We start from the raw sequence: 9,697 nt of genomic DNA, 5'->3' as shown, positions 1-9,697 counted from the left end.
AAACAAGCACACTGACCTACTTTGGGTTGCTGGAACGAACAGAAGGAGGCGATGTGACGCCCCAAGACCGGGTACTAACATGAAGAGAACATCGAGGATTATCACCTAGCACCGCTCAATAACTTCCATCTTGGGGTGAGTTTGACCAAAATCGACCCCCAACGTCCAGGACCCCCTATTTGTGTAAAACAAGCACACTGAACTACTTTGGGTTGCTGGAACGACCAGAAGGAGGCGATGTGACGCCCTAAGACCGGGTACTGACATAAAGGGGACATCTAGGGCTATCACCTAGCACCGCTCAATAACTTCCATCTTGGGGTGAGCTTGACCAAAATCGACCCCCAACGTCCAGGACCCCCTATTTTGGTAAAACAAACACACTGACCTACTTTGGGTTGCTGGAACGACCAGAAGGAGGCGATGTGACGTCCTAAGACCGGGTACTGGCATGTAGGGGACATCCAGGACTATCACCTAGCACCGCTCAATAACTTCCATCTTGGGGTGAGCTTGACCCAAATCGATCCCCAACGTCCAGGACCCCCTATTTGGGTAAAACAAGCACACTGACCTACTTTGGGTTGCTGGAACGAACAGAAGGAGGCGATGTGACGCCTTAAGACCGGGTACTGACATGAAGGGGACATCTAGGTCTATCACCTAGCACCGCTCAATAACTTCCATCTTGGGGTGAGTTTGACCAAAATCGACCCCCAACGTCCATGACCCCCTATTTGGGTAAAACAAGCACATTGACCTACTTTGGGTTGCTGGAACGAACAGAAGGAGGCGATGTGACGCCCCAAGACCGGTTACTGACATGAAGGGAACATCCAGGACTATCACCTAGCAACGCTCAATAACTTCCATCTTGGGGTGAATTTGACCAAAATCGACCCCCAACGTCCAGGACCCCCTAATGGGGTAAAACAAGCACACTGACCTACTTTGGGTTGCTGGAACGAACAGAAGGAGGCGATGTGACGCCCCAAGACCGGTTACTGACATGAAGGGAACATCCAGGACTATCACCTAGCAACGCTCAATAACTTCCATCTTGGGGTGAATTTGACCAAAATCGACCCCCAACGTCCAGGACCCCCTAATGGGGTAAAACAAGCACACTGACCTACTTTGGGTTGCTGGAACGACCAGAAGGAGGCGATGTGACGCCCTAAGACCGGGTACTGGCATGTAGGGGACATCCAGGACTATCACCTAGCACCGCCCAATAACTTCCATCTTGGGGTGAGCTTGGCAAAAATCGACCCCAACGTCCAGGGCCCCCTATTTTGGTAAAACAAGCACACTGACCTACTTTGGGTTGCTGGAACGACCAGAAGGAGGCGATGTGATGCCCCAAGACCGGGCCCTGGCATGTAGGGGACATCCAGGGCTATCACCTAGCACCGCTCAATAACTTCCATCTTGGGGTGAGTTTGACCAAAATCGACCCCCAACGTCCAGGACCCCCTATTTGGGTAAAACAAGCACACTGACCTACTTTGGGTTGCTGGAACGACCAGAATGAGGCGATGTGACGCCCCAAGACCGTGTACTGACATGAAGGGAACATCCAGGACTATCACCTAGCACCGCTCAATAACTTCCATCTTGGCGTGAGCTTGACCAAAATCGCCCCCAACGTCCAGGACCCCCTAATTAGGTAAAACAAGCACACTGACCTACTTTGGGTTGCTAGAACGACCAGAAGGAGGCGATGTGACGCCCTAAGACCGGGTACTAGCATGTAGGGGACATCCAGGACTATCACCTAGCACCACCCAATGACTTCCATCTTGGGGTGAGTTTGGCAAAAATCGACCCCAACGTCCAGGACCCCCTATTTTGGGTAAATCAAGCATACTGACCTACTTTGGGTTGCTGGAACGACCAGAAGGAGGCGATATGATGCCCCCAGACCGGGTACTGACATGAAGGGGACATCTAGGGCTATCACCTAGCACCGCTCAATAACTTCCATCTTGGGGTGAGCTTGACCAAAATCGACCCCCAACGTCCAGGACCCCCTATTTGGGTAAAACAAGCACACTGACCTACTTTGGGTTGCTGGAACGACCAGAAGGAGGCGATGAGACGCCCTAAGACCGGGTACTGACATGAAGAGAACATCCAGGACTATCACCTAGCACCGCTCAATAACTTCCATCTTGGGGTTAGTTTGACCAAAATCGACCCCCCAACGTCCAGGATCCCCTATTTGGGTAAAAAAAGCACACTGAACTACTGTAGGTTGCTGGAACGACCAGAAGGAGACGATGTGATGCCCCAAGATCGGGTACTGACATGAAGGGGACATCCAGGGCTATTACCTAGCACCGCTCAATAACTTCCATCTTGGGGTGAGCTTGACCAAAATCGATCCCCAACGTCCAGGACCCCCTATTTGGGTAAAACAAGCACACTGACCTACTTTGGGTTGCTGGAACGACCAGAAGGAGGCGATGTGACGCCCCAAGACCGGGTACTGGCATGTAGGGGACATCCAGGGCTATCACCTAGCACCGCCCAATAACTTCCATCTTGGGGTGAGCTTGACCAAAATCGACCCCCAACGTCCAGGACCCCCTATTTGGGTAAAACAAGCACACTGACCTACTTTGGGTTGCTGGAACGACCAGAAGAAGGCGATGTGACGCCCCAAGACCGTGTACTGACATGAAGGGAACATCCAGGACTATCACCTAGCACCGCTCAATAACTTCCATCTTGGTGTGAGCTTGACAAAATCGACCCCAACGTCCAGGACCCCCTATTTGGGTCAATCAAGCATACTGACCTACTTTGGGTTGCTGGAACGACCAGAAGGAGGCGATATGATGCCCCAAGACCGGGTACTGGCATGTAGGGGACATCCAGGGCTATCACCTAGCACCGCTCAATAACTTCCATCTTGGTTTGAGCTTGGCAAAAATCGACCCCCAACGTCCAGGACCCCCTATTTGGGTAAAACAAGCACACTGAACTACTGTAGGTTGCTCGAACGACCAGAAGGAGACGATGTGATGCCCCAAGACCGGGTATTGACATGAAGGGGATATCCAGGGCTATCACCTAGCACCGCCCAATAACTTCCATCTTGGGGTGAGCTTGACCAAAATCGACCCCCAACGTCCAGGACCCCCTATTTGGGTAAAACAAGCACACTGACCTACTTTGGGTTGCTGAAACGACCAGAAGGAGGCGATGTGGCGCCCCAAGATCGGGTACTGACATGAAGAGAACATCTAGGACTATCACCTAGCACCGCTCAATAACTTCCATCTTGGGGTGAGTTTGACCAAAATCGACCCACAACGTCCAGGACCCCCTATTTGGGTAAAACAAGCACACTGAACTACTTTGGGTTGCTGGAACGACCAGAAGGAGGCGATGTGACGCCCCCAGACCGGGTACTGACATGAAGGGGACATCTAGGGCTATCACCTAGCACCGCTCAATAACTTCCATCTTGGGGTGAGCTTGACCAAAATCGACCCCCAACGTCCAGGACCCCCTATTTGGGTAAATCAAGCACACTGACCTACTTTGGGTTGCTGGAACGACCAGAAGGAGGCGATGTGACGCCCTAAGACCGGGTACTGACATGAAGAGAACATCCAGGACTATCACCTAGCACCGCTCAATAACTTCCATCTTGGGGTGAGTTTGACCAAAATCGACCCCCCCAACGTCCAGGATCCCCTATTTGGGTAAAACAAGCACACTGAACTACTGTAGGTTGCTGGAACGACCAGAAGGAGACGATGTGATGCCCCAAGACCGGGTACTGACATGAAGGGGACATCCAGGGCTATCACCTAGCACCGCTCAATAACTTACATCTTGTGGTGAGCTTGACCAAATTGACCTCAACGTCTTGGCAACCTCTATTTACGTATAAAAAGCAAATTAACTTACTTTGGTTGTATGTTACGGCTAAAAGGAGGCAATGTGATGCCCAAATACCGGGTACTGACATGGAAGGGACACCCAGGGTTTTCACCTAAAAACGCATAATAACATCCATATTCAGGTCAGCTTGACCAAAATTGATCAAAAACGGCGTTGGATCCCGTAATTGGGTAACACAAGCTCATTGGACTACTTTGGGTTAGCAGTATGACCAGAATGAGGTGATGTGACGCCTTTAGAACAGGTACTGACATGTAGGGGACGACAGTATTTAGCACCGCCCATTAACTTTAATCTTGGGTCAGGTTTGCAAAACTCCACCAAAAACGTCTGGGGCCGATTATTTGGATAAAACATGTACATTGACATACGTTTGGCTTCTGGTACGACCAGAAGGAGGCGACATGACGCCCTTAGATCCAGTACTGGCATACAGAGGACATCTATGGCTATCGCTTACACCGCCAAATAACTTCCATCCTGGGATCAGCTTCACAAAAATTAACTCCAACGTCTTACGAACCCTTATTTGAGTTAAGCAAGCACTTCAGATTGCTGTTACGACCAGAATGACGCAGGTGACGCTCTAAGACAAGGTGCTTGAATGTAGGGGACATCGATGATTATCACCTAGCAATGCCCAATAACTTAAATCTTTGATCAGCTTGACCAAAATTGATCCAAAACGTCAGGGGCCCGTTATTTGGGTAATACATGCATATTGACTTACTATCGGTTTCATGTACGACTAGTAGGAGGCGATGTGACGCCCTAAAACCGGGAAAAGGTTTGTAGAGGATATCTATAGCTATCACCTTACACCCAAATAACTTCCATTCTGGGGTCAGCTTGACCAAAATCGACCATAAACGTTTGGGGATCCGCTTTTGGGTAAACAACCACATTTAACTACTTTGGGTAACTGTTACGACCAGAAGGAGGCGATGTGACCCCCCTCCCCCCAAGACCGGGTATTGGCATGTAGGGGGCATTCAGGGATATCACTCGGTACCGCCGAATAACTTCCAACTTATGGTCAGCTTGATTTTGACCCTCAACGTCTGGGGACCCACTATTTGGGTAAACCAAGCACATTGACTTACTTTTAATGGCTGTTACAATTAGAAGGTAGTTATGGGACGCACTAAGACTGGGAACCGGCATATATCAATATAACTTTTGGAAAGCTATTTTTAAAGACACTTTAATAAAGTAAAATAGATATACCTGTTTTATATTTTGATGGTATTATCCACGCATATTAACTTTGCCAATGATTATTAATAAACATTTGTTATTTTGTTTAAATGCAGAAAAGCCTTGCATGTCAACCAAACCTCCTGACCATATTTCATCAATAAAAATAACTCGTCTGATTCGAAATGTTCATTTAATTGGTTTGTGTAAATCATTTGCTAAGGTATCAGCTTACTTGGACTCTAACAAATCTACCTTGTTATAGTCATTTTTCCGGGGGGGGGGGGGGTGTTACCGTTTTGTCACAGACCTACATTATACTTTGCATTAATAACTGGTGTGACAATTAAATTATATGCAATCTTTGCTTATTTTATTTCCCTCAAAATTGGCCCACAGTTCTTATTTCACGGTAAGTTTAATTTTTAAGAAAGCAATGAAAAAATCGCTTTATGGATGTCTTTTCTCTACCTTTTTTCATTAAAAAACGGCAACGGATTATTTTTAGAAAAGACATACTAAGGATTTAATAATTGTGTAAGCTTTTGTTTCTCTTTTATGCAATATGATGCCATTATACATTCTTTTTTTATAAACGTCTTGATGTTTATCCGCCGTGATTGCCACCAACTTTAATAATTCGTCAATAATTGCAATAATCACATGCAAACTATTATTTCCTGCAGCATTCAAATCTATAGTTAATTCTATAAAGTCAAATAATTTATCCCGATTATTGTACAAATTCTTTCTGCATCCACCTTAAGAATATTAGATTCAAGATTGAAGATTCAACTTATTTATTAAGTAACTTGAACACAAATGCTCCTCAATACATGATAAATATAATACATTCAATTAAACATATATAAAACGATAACATGATTGGTTTGAAATCTCAGACATGAGAAAAGAACTTATAATCAATCTTTTAACATGAAACTTTAACATTAGATACTTTTACATTTCACTAACATTTCACTTACACAGTGAGGATGGCCTAACAACTAATTAGTAAATATTTATATAATAATTTTCATGATGAAAGCTAGATTTTTAAAGGTATATTATGGTATGCAAAAAAGCCAAAATGTAAACCTTCAATAAAGATCAACAAACAATATTTACAATGTTATGACGATGTTCAAATGCTTTAGAAATAAATTTGCACAAATTAAGCTGTTCGGAATAATTCGTACCTTGCATAAGATCAATAAATTTGATCATGCTAGGCCTAACGATATATTTTCTTCTCAAATACATTCTATATAAATTATCATATACATCACACACACAAACAAAATGAAACTCATCTTCAATGTCACCATTATTACATATGGTGCAATAACGTTCATGATGATCAATGTTATTTCCATTACGCCCAGTTTCAATACGTAACTGGTGAGACGAGGGTCTCAGTTTAGTAAGAGGAATTCGAGACTTTGAAGAAAATGTATCCAGATACAAGCGTTCGAAAGAAGTTTTAAAATGTTTGTAAGTACACAAGACTGGGCTGTTATGTATATAATTATACCAAGATTGTTTAAATTGATCAATAAGGCGTTCTTTTAAAACTAAATAGAACCTGTTCACATCGACACAGCTAGGGTTTATCCACACATTTGAAAAACCAGTTGTGTTAAGCAACAGTTTTAAATTACTAGCCCAATTAGTTTTCCCTTTCGCACAATCTGATAAAAGATTATTATACAATGTACTTACGATAATATTATCGCTATTTAGTGTTTTACACCAAAATTTTATAATTCGTGTATGTCTTGTTTATACAATGGATATCCTCCTAGTTCACCATAAATTGACACTGTCGATGTGGACTGTTTAACATGTTAATAATAACAATAATTTACAAAACTACAGATGAACCCTTTCGATTTCCTTATTTTTTTCCAAATCCCCAAATTTCGCAAACGTAATTAAGAACTGATGAGACAAATGCATCATACAGTTGACATACTGTACTTGGTTTTAAAGGCTTATTTTTAACATTTGAAAGAAGGACATTAAGAGCCTTTAAACCTTAACCAGCAAGTGTCGATTGATTCAATATAAAACTTCCAGTATAACTAAATACCGTTCCAAAATAATTTGAAATCATCAACAACTTCCAAGTTACAGTCATTGTAAGTCCATTTTTCAATAATTTTAATAGGACCTCGTTTTCTAAACACAACTATTTTACTTTTATCTGGATTTACTTCTAATCCCCAACATTTACAATATGAATTCAACAAATTTAAGCTTTTTTTGCAAATCTTCTGGAGATTGTCCAATTATAACCATATCATCTGCAAATAACATAATATGAAAGATATTTCTTCTAAAGTAATACCTGAATCAATACTATCAAATGAATACAACTCTAGATCTTCTAAAAATAAAGAAAACAATATCGGAGACATGACTTCACCTTGCTTTAAGCCTACAGAACATTTAAAGAAATCAGAAAATGAGCTACACTTAGTAACACGTGCTCTTACCTTGGAGTACATATCGCGCATATTTTTCAACGTTTTTTCCACGAACACCTACATTATATAACTTAACCCAAAGACCATTTCTATAAATACTATCAAAGGCTTTCGTAAACTCTATAAATTCACAGGCTAAGCGTTTATTTTCATTCAAACATTTACTTATAGCAGCATTCAGCACAAAAATGCATCAACTGTTGGGCGACCTTTTCTAAAACCGAATTGGGCATCACTTATAATATTATTATTTTTAGCCCAATCTGTAATACGTTTATTAAGTATTCCTGATTTGTTTTTAGAGAAACAACTGACAAGCATAATACCTCTATAATTATTTACATCAAGGGGATCATTTTTCTTAAACAAAGGAACTATAAAACCTTCCGTGCATTGGTCGGGAAAACCCCCGGTATGAAGAATACCGTTAAAAATGTCTACCAAATAAGACGATAAAACGTCAATAGTTGCAATGAAGTATTCATTAAACAATTTGTCACCGGCGAAAGCTTTATTTTTCTTTAATACTTTTGTCATATTTTCAATTTCCTGCACAGTGGTTGGAGTATCAAGCTCTTCAAAAATACAATCATTATTATCAAAATCATGATTATTACAGAACTTCTCTGCATTTACATTTGATGCAAGTTGGCATATCATCGTTCAAAGTTGAAAAGAAGCAAAAGAATTCATCAGTGCTGTAATCATTATTAGATTTCATTTTACTGAAATGCCTAAAAAATATTTTGGTTAACAGTGCCTTAGCTTTTCAATTGCCTTTATCTTATTAATTTTACAACGTCTTTTCTTCTTTTTAACAAGGCATTTATAAAGCTTTTCATTTTCACAAAATGATTGCCTATTTATTTCATTTTTACAACTATTATATTTATTCAGTGCATTGATATACAGACGTTAAGCATTAAATCATTCAAACCAGTCAGCCTTTTTACATACGCCTTGATCAACAATAGGCTTATCGGATACAATGGCTCTGCTACAGAATAATGACATGTGTAAATGTTTTTATACAATCATTAACTGCAATACGACTATCAAATGTAACATCATTTACAATAGAGTTGAAAACGGGCAATTTTGCAATACTATTGCATCGAAAAAAGTCACAAAGTGCATCATTCCATCGAATACTAGATTTGACATATTCGTGAGAATTATATATTGACCAATAGGTATACATGCTAAAATAAATCGGGGCATGATCTGACCACTCGTTAAATACACCAATGGTAAAATTATGTGCCAAATTAAAATCATGGTCACTTAACAGTAAATAGTCGATAACACCTGTTGAACATACGTATGTGAAATCCCCATTATGAAAATCATTACTTAATCTACCATTAGCAATGCGAATTGAACATGATTTACATAAGTTTAATAATTTAATACCATGACCGTTACAAATTTGGTCTTGTGAACGGCGAACAATGGGCCAATCCGGACAATACTCGTCATCATCAATACTGTGCACAAAACGATCACAATCAATGCAATCCCTTTTGTCCCCGTTTCCGACCCTCGCATTCCAATCACCTATTAACATAGTTTTACCAAGCATTTGATAATAACTAATATCATTTTGAACAATATCAAATAAATCTTTATTAATAAAATTATATGCAGGGAAACTCTCGACCCAAATATACACACCGGCAAGATATAAATCAGCAAGTTTAAAATACGTTTTGTCCAATTTTAACCAAACAATGGTATCAAAATGTTTTTTGACAATATTTACACCTTTTGAAATATTATTGCGGATATAAACTACAACCCCGCCACTATTTCTCTTCGCTGGACGATTTTGAAATATTCTAAATAAATTGAAACATTTAAAGCCACTTAATTCAAAATTAGAATTTTTATTTCCCCAAGGTTCAAAAAGAAAAATAATGTCATATTTGCAAATTAGATTAAGTTTTACTTACTTTTAGTGGTTACATTCCAAAGAGCTGTGTTTAATCTTTTAAACATATGTTAGGCTTATTTCGAATAATCATTGTTTGGAATAAATTTGTTTGTTAATAGATCAATCATATCAGAATAAACTTTTACATTTAATACAACAT

The sequence above is a fragment of the Mya arenaria genome, chromosome 17 (genome assembly GCF_026914265.1).
Source record: "Mya arenaria isolate MELC-2E11 chromosome 17, ASM2691426v1".
Taxonomy (NCBI): Eukaryota; Metazoa; Mollusca; class Bivalvia; order Myida; family Myidae; genus Mya; species Mya arenaria.
This window is presented reverse-complemented; position numbering follows the sequence as displayed.